This window comes from Gallus gallus, chromosome 1, assembly GCF_016699485.2.
Source record: "Gallus gallus isolate bGalGal1 chromosome 1, bGalGal1.mat.broiler.GRCg7b, whole genome shotgun sequence".
Lineage (NCBI taxonomy): Eukaryota > Metazoa > Chordata > Aves > Galliformes > Phasianidae > Gallus > Gallus gallus.
Genome location: NC_052532.1, coordinates 168,276,711 through 168,302,266, shown reverse-complemented (window position 1 = coordinate 168,302,266; position 25,556 = coordinate 168,276,711). Strand labels below are relative to the sequence as shown.

General features: G+C 39.6%; 1 long non-coding RNA gene across 1 annotated transcript; it reads right to left on the bottom strand.

Moving 5' to 3' along the window:
• Nucleotides 1-304: 304 nt before the first annotated feature.
• On the bottom strand, nucleotides 305-25,303 carry LOC112531565. Its single transcript, XR_003073410.3, has 3 exons — nucleotides 25,211-25,303; nucleotides 2,833-2,943; nucleotides 305-601 (listed from the first exon to the last, which is right to left on the bottom strand). It is a non-coding gene; the product is annotated as an uncharacterized LOC112531565 (long non-coding RNA).
• Between the last annotated feature and the right edge of the window lie 253 nt (nucleotides 25,304-25,556).

Genomic DNA, 25,556 nt, shown 5'->3' with positions numbered 1-25,556 from the left:
CAAATGGGAAACTTGAACTGAAGCATATCAATAAATTTGTTACTACTAAGAAAGTAATGCAGCATCAGAAAAGTTTCCTGAAAGCGTTGTGTAACCTCTATCCTTGGAGGTCTCCAGAACCTAGATGGATGAGTCCAAAACTACTTATTCTGCATTGGTATATGCCTGTAGGTCTTGTTTTGAATGGAAGCGTGGGCTGTATGACCTCAAGAAGTCCCTTCTAACATTTTTATGTACTATTGTGTGAAATGTACATTTAGCATCTTACAAGTAGACCACACCTTGACAACATCTCCTCTTTCCACTCTTTTTTTTTTTTTTTAATGGAACAGTTGATACTCAAATGATCATTACATATTGTCCATCAAAACATCACAATGCTAGGCTAACATTTTCAAGCAAAGAACAGTGACTTCATTAGATTGTTGTGTCCTCTTAGATTTCAGTGATGATTTCTGCATAATGCTGTGGTGTTTTTACTTCATTAAGGACGTACAAACACTTTTTCCTTGTTGAAGATACGCTTGCTTAGCAAGAGTGTCTGTGGAATGTAACTGCCCCTTCCTACCATCCTCTAGGTGTGCACATGAGGCAGAGCAATCTGTGAAGAGAATGAAAAATAAAACAAATGTAACGGTTGTAAGAAAAAGGAAAGCTGGAATAATACGCATTTCATCTGTGTTGAAACAGTAGTTACCAATGTCTTTTTGTAACGCTGAAGAGCATGTCATCCTGCAGAAACTTGCTCTGATCCCACTGATTATGTGTTTTTAATGGACTGTTATTTAACCCAAAGTGCTTATAAATTTGAAAATGACGTGAAACAGAAAAGTGTGTAAGCACTCTGGAGAACAGGTTCAAATTTCAAATTAATCTTGACAAACTGAAAACAAATAGTGTGAAGTAAGCAAAGTAGAATATAGTGAAAGGGAGTGCAAAGTGGTCCATTAAGGAAGATAAGTGAGGGTGAAGTGGAGAATAAGGTAGCAGGTATCAGTCCTACTGGATGTAATACAACAGAAGGAAAATAAAAGTAAACAGTGACACCCTGACAGTTAAAAGAGACAACTCTAGATCCTTATTATCATGAGAGTTATACACAAGACACAGGAAGTAATTATTCTGCTCTATTTGGTAGAGATGCAGTGACAGCTGGAATAGTGGGTCCAGTTGTGATCCTTATACATTGAAGAAATGTAAAATTATTGGAGCTTACAAGAGAGATAAGAGACACTGAAAACATAATTTAAGAGGAAAGAACTGGGTCTGTTGTAGGTGTCTTTGATTATGCAGAAGACTGCTGTAGGGATGGTGATGATTCACTGTACTCTTTGCTATGTCTCCATGAAACTACCACTGGAAAAGACTTAAGTAGATCTGATTCCTTTCCATTGCAGACGGACGGACTGCATGGTCTCTTTAGATGTTTCTCCTCTGCTTTTCTAATGTACAATATGTAAAACGTTTCAGGCATGACCACAGTACATTCTAAGTAGTTATCTTGCTAATCTTGCCACTTTTACGAGTAATTGTGTGAGAAAAGAGTGGATGAAGCAATTAAAACTGAGGGCCAGAGGGCAAAGAACAATTGCCAGAAAGCCCCGCTCAGACCAATTCTGCTGGCTCTATTTAAATCCTCCTTTGCTTGACACCTCACACCAACATACTGCATCAGCCCCAGGACATATTATGTATTCCTGGGAACTGCTTAATTCAGGCTGTCAAACTCCCTTCCAATCACATACGGAATACATACTTCCCACTAGCTCTCTGATACCCCTTTTGCTGAATTCCTTTGCAGGTCCTAAAGCAGCTTCAGAAATAGTGCATGTTCCTATGAAAAGATTTAGTCTTTGCAGAATATATTTCAAAGATTTACATATGTGGCTTCCATCAAATCTGAGAGTGTATAAATATACATCTTAGTGTTCCAGTTTATCAGCAACGAGTTATCAGCACAGAGAGAGGGAAACCTCTGGAAATAAACTTCTTTACAGTAAAAGTGTAATCTAAACTCTTACACAGGCTTCATTTCTGTGGTACTGCAGTGTGACAGATGTTTTACTATATTTTATTCTTTCTGCAGACTTTTGACTGCTCCATCCCATGAGGAATTGTAGAATGGTCTGAGTTGAAAAAGACCTCAAAGATCATCTAGTTTCAACCCCCCTGCTATGTGCAGGGTCGCCAACCACCAGACCAGGCTGCCCAGAGCCACATCCAGCCTGGCCTTGAATGCCTCCAGGGATGGGGCATCCACAACTTCCTTGGGCAACCTGTTCCAGTACATCACCACACTCTGTGTGAAAAACTTCTTCCTAATATCTAATCTAAACCACCCCTGTCTCAGTTTAAGACCATTCCCCCTTGTCCTACCACTATCCAAGGCTTTCCCCCTCCTTTTTTTACATTCCCTTCAAGTATTGGAAGGCTGCAATGAGGTCTCCCCAGAGCCTTCTCTTCTCCAAGCTAAACAAGCCCAGCTCCCTAAACCTTTCTTCATAGGAGCGATGCTCCAGCCCTCTGATCATCTTACTGGCCCTCCTCTGGACTCATTCCAAGAGCTCTGCATCTTTCTTGTGCTGGGGACCCCAGGCCTGGATGCAGTACTCCAGATGGGGCCTCACAAGAGCCAAGTAGAGGGGAACAATCACCTCCCTCTCCCTGCTGGCCACCCCTTTTTTAACGCAGCTCAGGATACAGTTGGCAAGGAAGGGAAGCATAATGTCCTACAGATTGGAATTTGGATTGGTAAGCTAGCAATGTACATCACTCAAAAAATGATTGTGAGTCTGCTCAGTTGCAATGCTTTGCTAGAATACACCAGCTCACCAGACCCCACCAGTGATGAATACTTCTTCCATCATGCTGTGAAAATCTGATGCCACTTCCTTCTTGACCTTCTTTGTACTTAAATGGCACATTCTGTGGGAACAGTGATACCTACAACAGATAATGAAACAAAAAATCCCAAGTTTTTACTTTAAAAAAAATATATTTATATGACAACATATTTATAGTACTCAAAAAGCAACTATCCAATTCCAGAACCGTTGTGCTAGCTGTTTATTTTCTTATAACACCTTCTAATTACAAAACTAATATTTCTCAATGAAAAAATGAAGTTTCCCACTGAAATGATCTCATCAGGAAAACACAAAGACAAATGTACTTTCTCCTTCTTCAGGTGAGATTTAGTTATCACTGATTTTTACTGATTCCCGGGCAGGTTTTCACCCTTATGACTAATGTTTTCTATTTTGGACAATTCTCCTGTGGGTTGGTCTTCAAAGCACAGACATCTTGTAAGCATCAGTGATGAGCGTCCTTGCACTTGCTTTTGCTTTTACCAATGGCTGATGTTGTTCAACATATGAAGTACAAGAAACTTACTATTTCTTCAGGGTCGAAACCTCGGAAAACCACTGGGTCCTGTTACCTTTGTACAGCAGGGCTGATGTTGCCTCAGAGCAGATCCATAGCATTTATTACCTGCTAAAGAAATCTTGTAATTTTGACCTTTCTTACCTTGTTTTCTAAGGTACAACAGAAACAACAGGTTGCCAATTGCAGAAAGAGAAAAATATCATGAATTTTTAGATTACGGCTTGGCTATTGTACCTCCCAGCAGTTGCAATGCTCCCAACAAATGAGGTAGTTTATAGTATGATGCTGTGGAGTCACTACAGAATAACTGATTCCCATAATGGGACTTGAAGAGAAAAAAATAGAAGGAATGAAGGCTGAGAAGAGGTGGAGGCTTTGGAAAGGTGAGAGGCTTTGTGGTAAAAGGCAAAAATAATATGGCTTCAAAACAAGCAGCAGCACAGAAGAGAAAACTGAGGCAAACACGAGAGACAGGAGAAAGTAGATATCAAGGAAATGTTTGAAGACAAGCGGAAGAGCAAAGAACTACAAGTTGAAGTACCAGAAAGTACGATGGGCTACTGAGGGCCAAAGGCAGAAGTAGCATCACTGGGGGTACTGGGAAAATGGTCTCCTCCCGTTGTTTTATCCTCACCCTCGCATGGGAACACAGTGGAAAAGCCTTATCCACTATACCATTGTGCTTCTATCACACACAGCAATGCTGTTCAATTTGTAGAAAGCCCTGACCTGGATCACTACATCTAACTGATGTATATCTAGCTTGTATATCTAGAACTGATGTCAAATAGCTGATTAATAGTTAAGTACATTTTGTTCCATCAATAGAAAGCAGCATTTCCTTCTGTCCACTTTGGTTTCTTTCCCTGACTGTTGTGATATATCTGCACACACATTCTAGTTCATTAAATTGCATGAGGGTTTTGATAAAGTTGGGCAAAAGAACCAATTACAATTGAGTATTTGTGCCTTTTTTTTTTTTTTTCTCAAAATCACTGTTCCACCAACACTGCAAAGTAAGGACTGGTAAAAAAAGATGAAATTGTTAAAAAACAGACTTTAATTCTCAAGTTCTTCAGTCTGGATAAGAGTACACACAACACTTCATTATGGACACACCTTTGTTCATTTACTCATTCATGCACATTAGTCATAGCTACACTACAGCTCTGTTCAGCAGGAGGTATCCTGAGTTTTCCTCTTTCTAAGCACAGTTTCAGTGTGTACCATGGAGAACCAAAAATGCCACAATCTCTGCACGTAGAACTCCCCTTTTCTCGCTATCAGACAAGTAGCAGTATACTTTTCAAGCAGACCAACCTCCCTTAACCAAGAGCTCATCTTCCTTCCTGTCTTTCCCACTGGTCTCATGCACAACCTCAGTACCTTCTATAGTCCAAGTTAGTCCAGATAGAATGATACTTCCCCATGCTTTAAGTGAGTTCACTCGGTATGGCTCATAATAAGGAAAAATACACCAAGTTGCATTGACTGAGAGCCTTTAAGTGTTCTTTGTTCAAATTATGTCAGCAAAATGAATGAAAAGTTGAAGTGATTTCCCCTCGCTTCAGCTGACTTCAATTCATCCCTGAATAGTGATAAATCATTGGCAGAAATTGGTTTAAGTATTAATGTATCTGGAGGGCAAAACTGTTTTGCAGTGCTGTCATACTGTAATTTGCAGGGGGAAGGGTGAATGAGTACGTCTATCACAGGAGCGCACTCACGGCTCTTCATCTTGATCTGTAAGGTCCTGTCCCCTTGTACTCTTTCATGTGACAGAGGACTTGGCCTTATGACACTATATGCTCTCACATGTTAATTCAGGGTCCTTCAGACCTCTTTCTCTCCAAATTTGGTCTTCCTATGCTGTCACTGAGAGATGACAAAGAACAGAGATTTGAATGTGGCTCCTACTTCTTCCCATTCCTTCCCTGTCAGAGGCCACAGCTTTGCAGTGCTGGCAAAGAATGGCTTAATCACAGTCTCTTGGACTTCGGTTTGGGAGCGGGTGTCTGTGCTTGTTGTCATCATTACAGTAACAGTTCTCAGTGAAGTCACAAAATTGTTTCTTCAAGGCAAGCACAAATTTCTTTATGTAAACCATGTATGAAGTACTATGGTCAAGTGTTACTACATGCAGCAGGGGAAGCTGGCAGGGGGACATCAGCAAAAAACAACAACAACAACAAAACCGTGTTTAAGGAGCCCACATTGAAATGGTACCAGCAGGTACATTTGAAAAAAAAAAGTCAGGCAAATGACTTATTTTATGGACAAATTATGTAACTATCTGAATTCTTGCTCAGACATTTCCATCGTGTACCTAAGCCCAGCTTTAAAGTATTTGCATAAGTGTTTGTATTTAGAGGCAGCCACACCATCTTGATAGGGAATATAAATGATGTTTTCAATTCTTACAGCTTCCAATTTCACTCAAACTGCACTTAGCTGGCTGTTTACGTCTCACCAGATATAAATTTTTCTGGCAGGAATACACGCAGCTGTAAACTGTGTGATATAAATTTTGCTTCTGGCTCTTTTTACTCCTCGATTTAAAAAAAAAGATAGAATAACAACTCATAGAGTGATTATTAAGCATATATCCATGCTGATTGTTACAGTCAGCTTTGAAGTTACCTGTGAGGATTCTCAGGCACATAACGAACCCATTACTCCACATTACAGCCATCTACACAATACTCCTTATCAAATAAAAGTTTTAATGTTTTATCTGCAGATGTCTTTTCTCTCCTTCTGGACTTGTGAGGAACCAAGAGGGGGCTGAAAAGGTGATGCTGGCAATCTCCATGTGCTGAATCATATGACAGGAAAGCAAGTCCAACACACCTGCCAGAGGATGTCATGGGACCCAAGGATGGCCTGTAATCCAGCCCTCAGTATGTGGACTGTCTGACATGGATCTGGACGGCTGCTGATGATTACCACAAACCCAAATCTCAGAGTGTGATCTATCCTAACTCCAGGAATGAAGAGGGTCTCTTTCCCTGGTTAGAATAGGATTGTTAGTCAGAGGAAGAAATGTAGGCCCATTGTGTAGACTCACAAATTACATAAGATTCTGTCCAAGCAAGAAGTTCACCTTCCCCTTCTTATGGAGAGTGAATGCCTCTTAACAGAAGAAGATAACTGATGGGAGGAGGCCAGAGGGGAGAGTCAATTCTCAAAATGACTCTTATTTTTCCTTCATTGAATGATATTAGGTAGTTTCCACAGCTGGGACTTTGAGCATATATCACAGTGTTTACACTATAGTGGCTGTTCTGGGCATGATTTGTGTCATTACTGTTCATTCAGTAATGGAGCCTTTATCTCTTTGATAAACCCAAGCCCATGGGTTTCTGGCATGCAAGGAAGATTTCTGCAAGCTTAAGAATTGGCATTCACGAAGAAGACTAGTTCCTAGAACTGGGTTGTGAAAAAGGGCTTATCCCTCAGCTCTAACTTTAGTAACTCAAGGAACTATTAAGGTTTATTTACTACTGCTGAATCTTTCTGAGAAAATTAGGTTATCAGTTCATATAGATTAATTCATTATTTTTCTTCAACCTAAACTTGCCAGATTGCATTACATTATCATACATTTCCCATCAGTGAAAATGTGAGTGAGGAAAGTACCAAAGCTAACAGAGAAAACAAGAATATCTTCAAGCCAATGTACCTTAGTATTGTTCTGCTCAATAAATGGGCTATTGATTAAAACTGAGCACTCAGACAAATTGAGCAGGAATTGTGCTGTGGTCTAGTGCTCAAACATGAAAACAAATAGGAAGCCACTCACTGCAGTGTGATTGTTATTCACCTTAATATTAGACTCAAATTCCGTGTACTTGTTTTGTTAGGTAAATTGAATTTAAAACAATTGACAATAAAATGACAATTATATATATATATATATTTAATTCAACAGATTGTTTTTGCATTTTGAAAAAAGAAATAGGAAGCAAGGATTTAAAGAATGTACCACAGCCCCTTACTATAGGCAGGAACACCACCCTCCAGACCAGGTTGCTCAATGTCCCATCCAGCCTGGCCTTGAACACTGCCAGGGAGGGGGCATCCACAGCCTCACTAGGCAACCTGTTCCAGAGTCTCAACACCCGCACAGTACAGAATTTCTTCCTAATATCTAGTCTAAATCTACTCTCTTCCAGTTTAAAACCATTTCCCCTTGTCCTGTCACTACATGCCCTTGTAAAAAGTCTCTCCCCAGCTTTCCTGTAGGCCCCTTCAGGTACTGGAAGGCCACTATGAGGTTCCCCCACAGCCTTCTCTTCTCCATGCTGAACAGCCCCAGCTCTCTCAGCCTGTCCTTGTAGAAGAGGTGCTCCAGTCCTCTGATCACCGTCATGGTCCTTCATTGGACCCACTCCAACAGCTCCATGTCCTTCTTGTATTTGGGGACCTAGAACTGGATGCAGTACTCCAGGTGGGAGAACCGAATAGAGGGGCAGAATCACCTCCCTTGACCCACTGGTCACGCTTCTTTTGATGCAGCCCAGAATATGGTTGGTCTTCTGGGCTGCAAGCACGCATTTCTGGCTCATGTTGAGTGTTTCACCCACTGATACCCCCAAATCCTTCTCTTCAGGGCTGCTCTCATGCAATTCATCTCCCAGTCTATATCTGTGCTTGGGATTGCCCCAGTCCAAGTGCAGGACTTTGCACTTGGCCATGTTGAACTTCATGAGATTGATGTGGGCCCACCTCTCGAGCCTGTCCAGGTCACTCTGGATAGCATCCATTCCCTCTAGCATGTCAACTGTGCCACTCACCTTGGTGTCATCTGCAAAATTGCTGAGGATAAACTTGATTCTACTGTCCATGTCTCCTACAAAGATGTTAAATAGCACTGGATCCAGCACCAGCCCTTGAAGAATGCCACTAGTCATCAGATTCCACTTGGACATTGAGCAGTTGATCACAACTCTCTGAGTGCAACCATCCAGCCAATTCCTTATCCAGTAGGTGGTCCATCCATCAAATCCATTTTTCTCCAATTTAGAGATGAGGATTTCATGCAGGACAGTATCAAATGTTGAATCACACCAGTTTTGGACAAGATCACAGAAGGTAAATAACATTTTGGTAAAATATCTTTCTGGAATTGGCTTTTTAACTGTTTAATTCTGAAGAAGCATTTTATATGACCAGTAGTGCTGATCTCAAGTCTTTCAAAAGGCAGTTACTGAAGATGTCAAGGAAACAAGGACCTAACTTTCTAAAGGTGCAGATAGGACACAAGCTTGTGGAGCCAACACATACATGGAGCTGGACCAGTGTAACTGCCTGGAGTCCCAACTCACTTGTCCCACTTTGAGACTGCTGGTGAATATATCCAGCCCTTGAACAGGATGTGCAAGTGTGTATATGGGAATCCTTCCAGACTTCCTAGATCCTCCTAGAAATTTTGTACAGGCATCAGATAAGATTGGTTGCAAGCTCTGAGCTACCAGGTTGTATGCACCTTTGTCATACTTCTGCAACTACACATCAGCATATGGAGCAGAAGATATTAACCATGCACAAAAACTACTGAGCATGGAGAAGTTTACTAAAGACTATCATAGCACCGAGCTGGAAATCACATGAAAAATTTCCTCCCAGATTCTCTCCAAACAGCTAGACAAAGGAACTCCAAATAATTATGTAAAGGAATTGATACTATTCAAAATACATCTTTATGATCATTTCTTGGCAAGGATGGTAAACACAAGTGTGCTTGAATAAAAACCTCAGAAATTTAAGCATTACAGAATCATGGAGACACTGAGATTGAAAAGCACCTCAGGAGATTACTGAGTGCAACTCTCTGTTCAAAACAGAGTGAGCTAGAGCACACACAGTTGACTCAGTTCTGTTTGTGCTTTGAATATCTCCAGAGATGGAGCCTTTTACAGCCTCCCTGGGTAAGATGCTACTGTGTTCAATCATCCTAACAATTCTGTATTTCACTTCATGCCCATTGACTTTTGTCCATTTCACTGGGTACCACAGAGAAATGTCTGGCTCTGTCTACTTCATTACCCCTGTTTAGGTATATATAGACATGGATAAGATACCCCTAAGCCTTCTCTTCTCCATGCTGAAAAGTCTCAGCTCTTTCATCCTCTCCTTGAATGTCAAATGCTCCAGGGAGTCCTTTGCTGGACTCTGTTCACTATATCCCTCTTGAACTGGGAAGTCTAGGACTGGATCCAGCACTCGAGATGTGTCTCACCAACGCTGAGTAGATTGGAACTAGCCTAAGATCACATATCTCATCTTAAAAATCTGGTTCATCAAAGCATTTCTGCAGTTCACAAAAATAGATGCAACAAATATCTAAAACCCCGTATATATCATTTTGTATTATTAAACTTATAATTGCAACACCATGTTTGGAATATATATTTTGAGCTTACTTTCGTCAAAAAAAAAAAAAAAAAAGGAAATCTTACACTGAACATAATGATATTATCATGAAACAAAATGGTCAGTTTTGCACTGCCTTTCTTTTTGTGTAAACAGAATTTAAAATATAAATTAAAATTTAGTAAAAAAAAAAAAAAAAGACAACTAGGGAGGGAATGCAAAGGAAAAAAAAGAAGCTAAGTTTCTCCATGATTTCCTAAATGTTGCTAAATCTCTAAATTATATCTGTCTGAATCATGGTCAATCAATTTCACAGCAGATGGTCTCTGACAATTTACATCCTATTACCAACAGCATCTCCAAAAACATTTCATCTTTTTTATTCTGCAAAATCTACTACACAGAGATAGCTATTCCCAGATTCTTAGGAATCTTCTCTTCTTTTGGCATATACAATACATTTGAAATCACTATGTAAAAGTTTACTACAGAAGTTCATGATCCTTCTGTACTATGGAACAAACTAATTCCAGTAAAGGACTATGATCTACTGAAAGAAATGCCATGAATTACAGAAAACCGTAGGGAACTAAGAAATTACAGAAAACTGAAGCAAGTGTCAATAGGTTTCCTTTTTAACAAGGAGTAGATTGAAATCATTAGTATCTGATCTTGATCAAAGGACAAGAAAGTACATCAGATTTCATTGGTTTTCACCATGTTAGAAGAGAATAGAATTCAAATTACTGGTCAGATAAAGAAGATAATCTTTGTAGCACTGTAAATCGTAGGAAGATACAATGATCTCTGCTTTAGTGCAGTTAGTATTCCTGAGCAGCTGTATAGTTAGAAAGTTTATATCTTCAAGCAATGCAGTCTACTGATACAGCTGAAGAAAGCTCAGGCATCTTCCCAGCTACCGTCCTGCTAAGCACAGTTTGAAGAGATCCTTCCAAAATTATGTATCATCAGCTTACAACAGAAGGCGGATGGGTAGGGGTTGATCACTTAAATGAGTGATTCCTGTGCAACGCCTGGAATTTCTCTAGGCAGGAACTTTGGCTTATTAGTGCAAAGTCCTGCCATTCATTTTAATCCTAATATAAAAGAATAACCAGATAAAAATGACCACGTGGAATGGACATAATAGTGTTAATTATTGTGATTTTCTGCAAAGAAGCTACTGATCAGATCTTTGAAATATTATGAGACATTACAGCACACTCTTAACGCTGAAAATGTTTTCATGTGCAATTGTTCAGAAAAGGGCATTCAAAGGTAAATGAGGGCCATCATAGCAAAGGCTACTCATTGTTGGATGTCTAGTGTCATTAATAACCTCTAAGTAAACAAAATTAGAAGTTATTAAACCTTCAGTTAAGTCCTGTCAGATATATTGTAATTATGTGGAATAAATACTATGGAAGATGAAATGCTAATAGAAACAGCAGATAATGAAATAGTGAGTATTATGAAATTACATATGGTTCAGTAAGTAGTAATATGCAGTATATGAGAAAGGAGAGATAGTGAGAGGTTTCCTAGAAAGATACCTATTGCTATCCTCCCCAGCTAATAAAAGTAAAATGACATAAGGACACAAGTGCCTAAACATATTTTGAATTGGTTTTTTTTCCTGATGTCTTCTTATGCATATTTAATTAATTGTACAAGAATATTAGGAAGTATATAAAAATAAAACGAGCTGAAGTAAGATGTTTTTTGAAAATAAGTGTGGATTAGATATTTTTACTTTCTGATGCTTTTTTTCAGCTAATCTGACTGGAATATTATTGGCTGTTTGTAATTAAACACAGTCTTATGATCAACAGGCAACTTACAGGTATCCAAAAACAGACATTGCAGAAAGCTAGAAGTTACATATTCTCAAATGATAGAAACCAGTGATAATCTAAAAAGAAAATTCTGCTAGAGATAGATTAGGATTTATGATACATTTTGTGTTTCTTTTACTTATGCATTCATTTTTAAAAAATATACTCATGTGAAAACAACTGCTTTAAATAAATCCCTGCATGTCACTACAGTCAGTCATAACAATCATAGCTGAATTACATACATAGCTCTTCCTGAGCTCTGAAGCCAGTATTACCCTGGGATCACTCAGTAATGCATTCTTAGTCTGTCTGGCCATGGCACCAGTTAGTGATGCGTTCCTTGGCTTTCCTCTACTGATACATTACACTGTGTCAAAGCTATACCTCCTAGCAACACCCTGATTCCCTGAGGAACAGAAAATTCAGGAACTTTCTCTAGAGGCAAGTATCCAAGTATAAATAAATATAAGTGAAGCCAGAAAAAGTCCAACCAATTGATCTGGTAGAGGAGAAATTAAGTTATTCATTAGCTAGGCATGAAAAGAAAAAGAGATTTGTATATAGTACCCTTAGACTAAAGTAATCCCCAGTTGGATACTCTGAAATCAAACTGGCCTAACTTGGAGCAATAGTGATGATTTTGCCAGTATTTCTTCGACAGATGCACATTCAGCAAACAGCTGTGTCTGTGGCATGTAAGACTGCTTAGGATCTTTCCTCCAGCTGTCCATAACCCTTCTCCTGCTGTTTCACATCTGCCAGCAAAGCTGCTCCATAGCTGATGTCACCAGATCAGACAAAGGCACATATAAGACAGTGAGGGGACAGCAAAAAGATAAGAAGTTGAAGGGGCAGGTACAGATTTTGGTACACACAACTCTAAAGGAGACATCTGCCTACCATGTCTTGCCAGTCCTTTCTTGACAAGCCCTGGGCTTCACCCTTTTACAAGTGTGACAGCCCTTTGTCAGAGAGTGAGGCAAGATGAATAAATGGATCACTTTATTGAGAAGGGAGCCTAACAGTGAGGGTAGCTATCCAGCCCTCTCTTCTCCATGAAAATAACACACCAGAGGGAGCCAGCAGCCAAGGTCTTTGCTCTGCAGAATATCCTGGGATTTTAGATCTTGCAGAAAAGTCAAAGAACTGATTTTTTTTTTTTTTTTTTTGATTGCATCAAGAAACAGACATCCTGACAAATAAGTTTTGCCATGGTATCTGTCTTGTCAAAACATTCCTTAGGGCCGTAGTCAGTGTTAAAGGCAGCAGTCCAAAGAGCCTGAGGCTGAAGCAGTTTGAGCAAGGAAAAAAGTAGGTCTCAGACCAGTGACCTGGGGGGCAAGTGGAAGCCCTTATGCTTCTATCTCAATGGGATCAAACAGATTTTCTGTCCCCAGTTCACTGTGGGCCATCTTGACTAAATTGGAGAGACGCATCCATACATCTCACCTTAATTTGTGGTGGTTCACACCCTGGGGCAAGTCCTCTGATCTAGTGTTGTTGTTCATTTTGTAGACAACCACTACAGAGCAGCTTCACACTTCATAATTAAGAGAGAAATAGCATTGCCGTGAGGTAATTAATCTCAGTGTACAAGGACACGCTATGAGATGCATTGTGCCCTAAAGGTGCCTACTCCTGTTGACTGAAGGAGAAACTGGATTTTTCAGACAACATACATGTGAAATGAACCACTCATTTAACTAAAGATAAAACTGCAGAAGGGACAAACCTATTGTGGCATTGACACATGATGAAGCAAAGATTTTTTTTTTCCAAAGATTTAGCCAAAATGCTTACTTCACCACCCTTCCTAACCACTAGGCCTATTGAGGGGAAACTCTTTTCTGGTAGGTGGCACAGCTTCTGGGAGGTGAATGCAGAAGCTGGGGACACAGGTTTTCCTTCTGCTTGAGAGTGCTCTTTTGAAATACCCATTCTATACATGGTGTGGCATTACAATAACCATAGACCACAAGAGGCCCTTAAAAAAATGACCACGAGGCTCTTTGCAAGTGAGTTGGTAGTGACCCCCCATAAGAGAGGCTAAGACATCCCCACTCTAGCAAGGTTCTTTTTATTTTTAAGGCTGATCTAATTCAACCCTGCAGTTTGCAGAAGAACTTTCAGAATTCAGCAGGGAAAAAGGCCTCAGGCTAAATAAATACTTTGTCCCATCAAATTGCATTTAACTTTGGTTGAGTTATAAGCTGTTGAAAATCATAAGCTCCTCACTAAAGTTTGAAATCCTCAGGAAAAAAAATATACTACTGCTGAAGTGCCAAAGCAAATTAAAACATAGGAAGGAGCACTGACATATTGCCTTATTACACTGCCAAGCAACACCAGTGAGCTCTGGAAGGTCATAGGAAGCAGGAGGCTGAGCCAGGTCTTCATGAACTTGTCAGAAAATAGGTACTCCCACCAGGCTTTACCACATAAAGTAGAATGTGGTCAATTCTATGGGGTCAGGATTAAGGGTACCCTTAACCAGCCTCTTAAGATATGACATCAGACACCACCCATCCACCTTCTGTCTGGGATGACAATCCTCTCTGACCAGCTGCTGACACAGCACTGTGGCACTGGATCACTGGGCCAGCAAGACTGGAATTTTCATATGATAACCTACTCCTGAAGACAAGATAACTAAGGTCATAAAGACAAAGATGTCTTTCAAGTTTTTTCTTATTAAAAAAAAAAACCAAGTTAAATTTATAACCACCCGAACTGTCTTGGTTTTCTGAATAATTCTCCATATCCATCATGATACTGTCTACTTCTAATCCTGTGTGCTATTTTTTTCCCCTGTTGTGATCCAATTCATCCCACACAGTGTAATGATATTCCTTGCCGAGAAGAGCATAATGATTATACATGCAATCATGATATGACTTCTCCTTCTTTTCCTGTGGCCTTATAACGCTTTTTGTCCACAGGCAACGTAGATGAAATGTTGGTAAGATAATGTGGATTTGATCAAGAATTTTTCTTTACTTTCTGAACTATCTTCCAACTTTCTGTTTTGATAGTGTCACAGAGTAATTTTGTTTAATTTTGTTTACTGGAAAACTTAATTAAAATCAGAGAATGTATTGCCATTTAATTAGTGCCCCTATTACTACTACATTTTACTGTCTACTAGCAGCTGTAAAACTTCACCGTTTAATATATTCAGATATTTACAGACAGCAAAGTTTTCAGTTGGGCAACAAACATGCAAGACAGAAACACTTAGTTCCACTATGATTTCCTCCCTACTATCAGCCATTCTGGCAGTGATGTTGCAGGGTCTCAGACACTGCTGAATGCTAATGAACAAGTAATCTGAGCTGCAGAATTTAGCTTCAGAGCATACAAAAATCTGAATTCATCTATTGCAACCTGCTACAACTGTTAAAAATATAGAGGCAGATAAAAAGATTACTACAGGCAGTTCTAAGATGACTAGCAAGCTCATGTTAGGAGAAGCTTTTCTTTCCTGCGTGAATGAAAAGTCAATTGAATCAATCATCAGCCAAACCTGGCCAGACCAACACAGAACTGTGTAGGTATTGATTAAATGCTGTTTTCATAGGAGAATTCAGGCTCAAAAAGTTTATCTTTTTAATGAGAAATAGCTAATGCGCCTCCAAAATAAAAATCTGAGATGTTCTACTCCTACTCTGAAAAGCGTGCTTGAAATTAAAAAATCACAGATGAGTCTTCATTTTGAGAACTTTCAGAACTTTTTGTGGCATTTCTATATTTCACTTCATTTATGACTAAGAAACTTCTAGAAAGGTGAAGAAATAGTTATATAAAGAGCAACACTTACTCTAGATAGATACTGGAATATTTTATTGCAAAGATTTTGTATACAGTGTGTGCAAGATAGGGCACTGAACTAGGAATAAGCCTTCTTACTTAACTGGAATCTAGAAGTCTTAGCAGATGTCTAACCAGAAATCTCTAGATATTTTCATCCAACTTCTTCAGTTACAAGAAAGACTTCAGTACAGCGAGGCTCTGTATGTTGAGTATCCTCAAATGAGGATGGCTCTAGGCCAATGAGGAACCTAGAGCTAAGAAGAGAAATATGCTCCCTTTACATTCAAACTCAAGGAGGGAGTTTCAGAGAAAAAGGGTGAAAGATGCCACAAAGAAGAAAAAAATTGGAAATGGACTCAGAATCTCGCTGGCAAAGCCATCGAAGAGTTGGGAAGAGCTGAGGAAAGTGCTGCACTGTAGGGACCTAGTACCACTGCAGTGGAATTGTGCTTTCCTGAAGATGGCTCTAATTCCCCCAGTCCAATCTGGTGTCTTATGGAAGGGCCCTTGGACAGGATCTCAGGTATCTGTTTACATCTGCTGAGCAAATTTAAAAAACAAAGGATGTAAAACTTCCTTTTAAAATGCTAACAGAAATTATTCCACCTGCCACAGTAAAGTAAGAAGTGACAAACTGCAGCTGGAATTGTACCCTGCTTGGAATATTTTTATATCTAAAGAGGATTTTATCCAGAATGCTAGCTACTGGATCTATCACAAAGAGTGTTTATTAGCCCAATGCTTTGTGTCTTCAGGCTAGAGTGACTGATTGCATTCAAGCAGGAATCTGAGCACTGGTGGTCTTGGAATAGTTGACCACAACTCATCTTCATGTTGCTGATGATTTAGTAGAGGTTATGACAATATCATTTTATCAACAAACCAAGAAACAGTGCCTAAGATAAAACAGAGGACTGAGCAATCCTACAGTGAGTACGAAAATGAATTTTCATGGCTCAACAGAGAAAGTAATAGTTCCCTTAAGACTTACTATACTTTACAGAGACATTTCCTTGGTTGCTTGTAAACATGTAAATGATCATAATAACTCGAGCACGACAGAGATAAAGAAAAACTTTGAATATTTTTTCTCAGAAAAGAAAATGGCCTCTACAGCACTCTTTCATAAATCACATACAACTTTTATGCAGATCACTCTACTTTGACAGCAAAATGAGTAGTGTTATTCCAAGATTTATAATAGTTACGTTTTATCTTTTCAAGACAACAGCTTCTGGCATCAATCAAAAAATATTAATTTACCTTTCAATCAGGAAAGACTTCAAAGCCAATGAAGAAAATGAGACACATTTTTGTGTGCCCACTGATGATTCAAACCATGAAGGCAGAAGAATGCTTTTGATAAACTGTTTGCTACTGCATGATTGAAAGGGGAATAATCAATCAGTTATTTTCAAGACATCACTAAATCTGTAAGTAATGTGTACAAGATGCAAAGTGCATTCTGCACTCAAGTAGCTTGAATTTGGCAATGTATCATTTGTAACAACAGAGCACTGTAACGCTAATGTTTACTTTGGGATACACCATTTTGCCCACAGATAAAGGAAAAAGAACGAACAGCTACTCCTTCGTAATTGCCCTTGTCAGTACAATACAGCAAAGGAAACAAAAGATAAATCAACAGATAATCTTGAGGAGTGCATAGCAATTTTCATAGTTTTATTTATCTTCCAGGTCTCATAACTACTGAAGATCCTATACTCTTGAGAGTACAAAGATGGGAAATGCTGTGGGGTTGCTTACCTCATGGCATTCTTTGTATCTTGCAGGTGTAAGAAAACGGTTTTTTTTGTTAGGAGAAGTTCCTACAGGTCACTTCAGAATTCCCCACTGAAACTATGGCTCTTTCTAAATGATAAACTTGGGGAACAAGGAGAAATGCTGTTTTCTGATTTTGTTTTGCTCAAAAGCTGCAGAATTTTTATAACTCTCTCAAAACTAGAATGCTGTGTATATGCTGAAGTTTATGATCTTATGGAAAACTAGAATACAATTAAAATAGCAGCAGAATTTTCAAGAAAATAATTCTTATTCAAAAGTACAAGATGGTAAAGCAGAAACAGGATTTTATTCAGGTACATTTCTTATATTACATTCCATTAGTTTATGTTTTAATAGAGGTAAAAAGCCCCTTAATTTGATCTAGCCACCTTTTTGGAGGGGGAAAAAATAATAAAAGAGTACACTGATGCTTTTAGGAAATTGTAAGCACTACTGCAAGATTTAAAGTTGACAAAATGCTAGATCATAAAAATTACGTATGTACCAAAATATGGTGTGCTAAGCAATTCTGTGAACTATTTATGCATTTACAGAAGATTTGTATGCAAATCTAAGCTTTGCAAATAAGAGTGATTTCCTTGCTTGGTTTAAGGATTTAAGTGTTTGCGATCAAATTGAGTACAGCTATCCAACAAAACCATGTTCCTAGCATGTGAAACAGGTGTGACATGATAGCCAGGAAAGCTTTTTTTACCATGAGAATTAGTGCAATATATGGAACAAATGTGCAAGGGACTCAACATGTACAGTTTAAATAAACAGAGACTGAGTATATGACATGGAGGATAGAGATGAAAGATAAGGTCCACTGAAGTCATCAAGTGATGGAGATGCTCTTTGTTTTTTTGAATGGTTATGTTTCAAACAGTTCTGAAGCATCTCAGCCACTGTCTCTATGAGACTGAACTATTAGAATGACTGTCCCTCTGTGCCTATTTCTGGATGACCATATTTTCACTTTTATGACCATCTTTAGACAAATTAGGTTCAAACGAATGAATCAAGGAGTAAAGGTGCAAACACAACAACAAATGATGGTTAGCAGAGCTATGTATCATTGTAGATGCAAATAAATTAAGTGTGAATTATTGTGTATCGTGTGGTGTCAGGATACTCCTAAATGGTAGTTCTTAATGCAGTCTGCTCATCTGAGGAAGTGTTGAATTGAGCACAGAAGTATTTCCTTGTCTCAGAAGGATATGAAAATATTAATTCTAACGTTTCTGAGGTACTAAGATAATGAAGACCACATGAAAATCTAGTACAGATAGAACTGTCAGAGAACTGCTGTTAGCACTTCAATTTAATTGCCACAGTGCAACTATTTATTGTTACTCAAAGTACCCTGACACATCCAAGGAATCCACATAGGACTGCTTCAGTGAGTTATTTTCACTTTGATTTTTAGGTACCCATTTGGTAAAGTTGTCTGTTCAATTCTGGTTTTCATGATCAGCATCGGTAACTTTTTCACTTAGATGCCAGTTTCTCAATTAAAATATTTTCAGTAAATTTAACAATTTTTGTAAGAGAATCTATTTATTTTTCCCCGAAGCATCTTCATTAGCTTGTCATTGCATATGGAGAAATAGAGGAGGTTTTACTCTGATAAATTTCATACAATCTACTGACAACCAATGGCGTGTGAAATGTGCAGGCATAAAAACGAGTTAATGTTAATTGCAAAGGGCTCTTAAACATACGCGCTTATTTTACTAGCACATGGTTAGGTGAAATGTACATGCATTTGAACTGTGCACAAAATCACCTGTTTCTGTGCAACAACATTTTAATCACTGTTTAGATCGATTGAGCTTTACATTTGTTAACAGCACTATCCCATTAGTACTGCAGATACTGTAATGGCCACACAGGAGAGAAGGAAGGAGCAGCTTCTGTTATTGGAAGTGAGATATAAACCAACAAATAGGATAACCTTCTCTGTCTCCCCTCCATTTTGTTTCCCGTCGTCTCACACGTATGCACAGATAAGAATATGTATATGTATTTCTTGGGAATAAAAAGAAATAAAACAAAGGACTTGGCCTCAAACTTCAAATTTGACTCCCTCTATAGATGTTATCAAACTCCTTCCATCTGACTGTCATACCCCATCTCCAACTGCTCAGGACAGAGCAGTGCCATGTGTCAGGCCCAGGGAGTCTTAACAAACTCTTCTACCTGCCCTCTTGCAGGTGACACAAGTTTATAGCAGAATTGTTGAGAGAGTAGCATCCTTTAAGAGAGACTTAACTTGGTGACAACCTCACAGCAACAGCTTTTCCATCACACCTTTTTCCTAGTAGACCAGCTCTTGTACTCTCCTACCTTTAGCTGAGTTTCATTTTGTGAGGCCTCAAACAGCACCAAGTCTTAATAATGCAAGTTCCTCAAAAGGAATTTGGATACATAAACTGACAGTAACCACAGTCTGGATTTACACTGGTACCCAGAGGGGCAGGGTTTACTTCAAATTAAGGCTAGGTTCTGTTTAGCACACATCTTTCATTGCTCAGAGAAGCTTTGGGTGCCCCATCCCTGGAGGTGCTCAAGGCCAGGTTGGATGGGGCTCTGAGCTGGTGGGTAACACTGGAACTGGGTGGTCTTTAAGGTCCCTTCCAACCCAACTATTCTGTGATTCTTATGCAGCTATGGTTTAGAAAAGCAGTACCTCCTAGGCCTCGGAAGGTGTCTTCTTTTTTGTTGGGAGGTATGTTGTTGTTTCTTGTGTACACTTACAGGAAGCTCATTTGAAATGAAAGAATTGTTTACTTCAGAAGATTTTAGGTAGTTGTATCCCTAAACTTACCTCATGATAACCTATGAAATACTGCCCAGCTGAAGAGCAACTGACAGATTGAGATAGTCAACTCTATCTCAATAGTGAGATGAGTCAAGAGAGCAAACTTTTTTCACGTTCATGTGCCTAGTAAGCTTCTGTGTTAAACTTAAACCACCTCTGTGTCAATTGTCTGATTGCTTGTAGACTGGGTGTGTCCCCTCAGGTGCAGTGCCGGCAGTGAAGCAGAGGAGACGTGGTGAGGAACAGCCTGGTGATGGCACCTGAGTGAGTGCAGTTTCTTTCTGAGAGAAAAAGCAGTAGGTGAGGGAATATGAAGTTCAGCCACTGGAGCATAGTTTTTAAGTACAAATTAAAACTCAGAGGAAAGTGTAGCTCTGAAGATGGGCTTGATGCTGGGCTTGATGCCAATTAAACAGGAATGCAGCCTGAAACTGTCTGCCAGAGAAACAGCAGCTCCACAGCTCTGTCACAAAAGTCTGTTTCCTTCACTGGAAGATGCCTTTCTCATTAAAAAAGCCACATTGCCTTTTTCTTGTCCCAAAATAGCTCAAATTTTTCTTCCTTTGGTTATGACTGTTCAGTTCTTTGTCATGGCAGGAAACTGAGTTTAACTGATGAGCTGCAGTTGTAATTTTCTGGAGTCAGTTTGAGGTTCATGCACAATCATCAGGGGAAATACAGAGCTGCATACAGCAGACAGGGTCTTAGTGGTTCCTCAGTGTGTGATATCCCCTCTTCTCCACACCTACCCCAAAACAGTGCAAAAACAAAGCCAAGAGCACTGCCAGCACCTACTATTATTGAATTGATTACTTCAACTTCTCAAGTAATTTACAGATGATTGAAATGTTTTTAACAGCTCCAAAATCCAGTCTCCAAGACAATTGCTGCCACTTTTGGTCGCGTCTCCTAAACATAAATTGTTTTCTTCCAAGAGACGTATGAGCAGAAGACTTGTTGAGCCTAGTACAAGGGTGGCTCTGAAAGTAATGCGCCCAAAATTATAATGTCGGCCCATGATGTCAGAGGCAGTGGTACCACAATAGAGGTTGGACCTTCCCACCAGTATTCCATTACATTTTGTTGCCCTGTAATAGATGGCAGCAGAGGGGCAGTCTGATAGAATGGTGTCTGGCATGGAAGTGCCAATGGAGCAAGGTTATGTCACTGAATTCCTGCATGTGGAAAAAATGTCACCCACTGACATTCACTGATACTTGTTGCGTGTTACGGAGACCAAACAGTGGAAGTGAGAACAGTGAGGTGATGGGTGGTGCATTTCAGCAGTAGCAGCAGCGGCAGTGGGTCACCTCCATTGGTGCAGATTTTCATAAGCGTGGCATGCAGGCTTTTGTTGATCCCTGATGAAAATGCACGGTGAATGGTGGTGACTGTTGAAAAAATTGTGTTTTTATAGCAGAGAATTTGTTCTATCAAGTAGTGTTATTGTGCTCTTTGTTGTAGTATCCATGGAAATAAATAGGAGGCATTACTTTTGGAGTGACCTATGTATTTCAAAAATTCACTCCAGAATTTTTTCCTTCTGTTTGTTATTTTGGAGCATTTATAGTTTCCCGTGATACAAGTCCTCATTCCCAGTCTATGGACTTTGTTATGGCTTTACCTTTTAAGATCCAAACTGGAAATTACACCAAGGTACTCAGCCACGTTGAACAGGGAGCAGCTTATAAGCAGATCACTTTTGCTGGGACCCCTGGACTATTTCTGTTAGCTGTCACTGTCTCTGGTAACAAAGGAAGGACATTATGAAAAAGGGAAGAAATAACATCTGGTGTTTATAGTGGATTAGAAGCTGAGTATGAGTCGAGGACATGCTGCTGCTGCAAGAAACTTAAATAAAATTGTGGGATAGATGAACAGCGGTTTCATAAGTGACAAAGAACGTATTTTTTCTGCCTTGCACAGCAGAGGGAGGTTCAGGTTGGATAGTAAGAAAAAGTTTTCCTGGAGAAAGTGGTGAGGCAGTGGCACAGGCTGCCCAGAGAAGTGGTGGAATTACTGCCCCTGGAGGTGCTCAAGAACTCTGTAGATGTGGCACTGTGGGACATGGTTGGTGGGCATGGCATGAACGAGGCAATGGTTTGACTTGATGAGCTTAGTGGTCTTTTCCAACCTTAATATTTTCCATGTCCATCAGCGTCTTTCAGTATAAATCGTGTTCATATGGATGACTGTAATCAACAATCTCTTGCGCCAAGTGTGTAACAGGAAGCTCTTTGTCACAAGACACAAATAATCCAAACATAAGACAATACTCGTTTAAAGTAGTGATATGTGGAAACGTGAATCTTAGGAATATTTGGCATTTTTAACAAGACTACAATGCCAAGGATACACGTTCTTCCCCAAAGAAGAGAAAATTCTAAAAGGACTTATTGAAGTTTCTTGCAGGATTAATAATTGTTGTAATTCATAGGTTCACACATGTACACTCCTACACAGACAACTTACAGAGATTCCCACCAACATGGAAATAAACACACCAAATGCAAATAATGTTCCTGTCAACACCAGAACCTGCTAGATAGATTTCATTCATCAAATATATTTTGATATTAGCTGCCAAGTAGACAGCTGTCCTCGTAGTGGTCTCCCTTTCATGAATTCTATCCTTTTAGTGCTAATGTTTCCTGCTTGTTTAGTAAAGATTGTGTATAATCATTTTTTTCTCTACACTTCTGCTTATTGCACTTCCTGTTTTCATAGAACTCAAGAACCTTTCATTTTATTTTATATTGCATATAGTATAAACATATCAACACTATAAACCATACGTTAAGCAGACTTTTACAATGGAACAGCTGTACTGGATTTGGTGAGTCTGCTCAAAGAGCTCTCAGGAGCACTCACTCTAAAATTGCTGGAGCAGTTTTGCATTCCTCTGAGAGTCCCCAGCAAACACTCAGTGAGTACAAGCCTGCTCCTGGTGTGGTATGATCCAGGTGTTAAGAGGAAAGCAGGATGGACTTCTGAATGGGGATGCACTGTTTCAGTGGCTGAGACTTCACTGAAAAGAAATGCCTTTTAGGCAGAAGACACTCATTGCTGCTTCAGTCCCAGCACAGCCTTTAACAAAAGGTGGGACACGAATTTCTATCACATATACTGTATTTTTTCCCTGTCCTAGGCCTCAGAATAAAAATGAGATGAAGTGGAAGAATAATGTGTGATGTACTGCTCATGATTTATCCTGTCAAGCCTGTGCCAGAGCTCAGCTAAGATGAGTAGTTACTGTCTGTAACCCCTTATCACCTATAGTGTTCAAGTATAAATTATATTCTTTTCAAAACCTCATAAATCCTAATTAGCCTTAACTCTGATGTCTTAGAGGTTCTGATTAAGGAGATCATAGTATCTCATTTTGCTGCAGAAGCAAAGTACAGCGTTTGAAGAACAGTCTAACATAAAGTTAATAACCTAAAAGCATCATGTTTGGACCTGACATACTTAATTAAGAAAATGCTAGTTGTCCCATCTGGAAATTCATAAGAAGAAACAGAATGGATAAAAGAAAAGCATTTCCAAGAGGAAAGTGGCAATTCAGCAATACAGTTCTTGTGGCTGTCACTAAAATTTTTTCATATCCACGAATGTATTCATCTTGTTGTCATTTCCTGTAGGGCAATTTGTGAGCTTGCATCTAAATTATACTCTTACTGGCCTATAATTGGAGGAGTACTGAAGGGCTTACTGCATTGCTGGTAGAAGATGTTGCCTGAAACCTGGGAATTCCACTTTCCTTCAGTCTACTGTTTTGTCTTCCTATATCTAATGCCTCTTCTAAAGACAAGGAGAAAAAAAAAAGGTTTGCTTCACAAACACTGTCATTATTTCCTTCAAAGATAATGGTCTCTCACACTCTGTGCTTCCTTCCCCTCTGTTCTAAGCTTGTTCTTTATAGCTCCAGTCTTTACAGTAAGGGTTTCAATTTGCTATGTATTTCTTCCATGCAAACCCACACTCCTTTTTGCTTTTCTTCATATATGCAAACTAACTCTGCTCCTCAGATAAGTTTTTGAAGTCTTATTATGAAAAAAAGAGACAACGGAAAGAATTACAGAGTTCTCCAAATTGTCCTCCTTTTAAAGAGTCTCAATTCTCATTTTCTTCCTCTCCCTCCTCTTTTTTCTTACAAGCATACTTTCTAAGTAGAAAGCAAGAAAGCAAATGAAACTCTGATACTTCTGAAACTATTCCTTTTTATTTTAATCTTCCCTTTCCCTTCCCACTGGGAAGGGGAATAAGCCACCAAAATGTGTACCTGAAATGAAGGCATTCTTTCCAACTTTCAAGATAATCTACTTCAAAGCGTTTGTAAAGGAAATCAGTTATTCAATTCTGATCATGGGTACATGTAAAGTGACAAGTTAAACAGTTTTCTCCTAGGGCACAGCGAGCAACTCATGATCTTAGGTTATACCTAACATTTTCCTTTGGATTTTCTGCTGGTTAAAACATCTTCCACTTCCAAAGGTGACAGCAAAACAGCAGCTGTGGGCAGTTTAACTACAGCTGAGTCTGCAGTAATGTCTTCTGCATAAATGCCTCTGCCTTACATATTCATGTAGCTTTTACCCTCTGTCTGTCTCTTCTTGACTTCAATTTCAGCTCTTTGCAATGCTACACAGTTCCCCCAGGAGCTGCTCTCTGTGCTTCAGGAGGATATTTGGCTTCCCTACATACACAGAAAAAGTATGCATTGTGCTGAGTGTGAAGATACTCATATCTGTGTGAAAACTGCGTTCACTCTCTATTCCGTGATTGCATTGTGAAAATATCTGAAGCCATGGAAGAGCAAGTGTCAGCAGTAGCAAATTTAATCCCACTGCCCATGCTTTTCTCTAAAACACCTTCCTCTCCACCATGAGCTCACAATATCAGACAAACGCTGGGAGCACAAAACTACTGAACAATGAATCATAGAATCACAGAACCACTGAGGCTGGAAAAGACCTCTAAGATCACCCAGTCCAACCATCAGCCCATCCCCGCCATGCCCACTAACCACATCCCTCAGTGCCACATCCACACGGTTCTTGAACATTTCCAGGGGCAGTGACTCTACCACCTCCCTGGGCAGCCTGTGCCACTGCCTCACCACTCTTTCCAAGAATAACTTTTTCCAAATATCCAACCTTAAACCCCCCCCGGTGCAACTTAAGGCCATTACCTTTTCTCCCCAGCTGTATATGTTCCTCACTGACCACATCTTCAGCACTGAGCAATGAAGACATCAGGCATTAGGGATGGGGGCAGGGGAAGATTCATGCTGTCAGGCTGAAGGCAGAAGTACAGTTTGAGGTCATGTCTCCGCTTTTCCCCCAGGCACCCCGTAGGATGACATCTGCCATCCCCCAACCAAAACACAGGCATATGGTCTTTTAGCCAGTGTCAGCAAACTGTGTGGTGATGGGCTTTATTTCTCCTTACATAAGCAAATGACAACAGTTTTAAACCTAAAAAGTGTCACAAATTGATTCTACTTCTCCAAAGTGGCCCTTAGTTTCCATTTATCT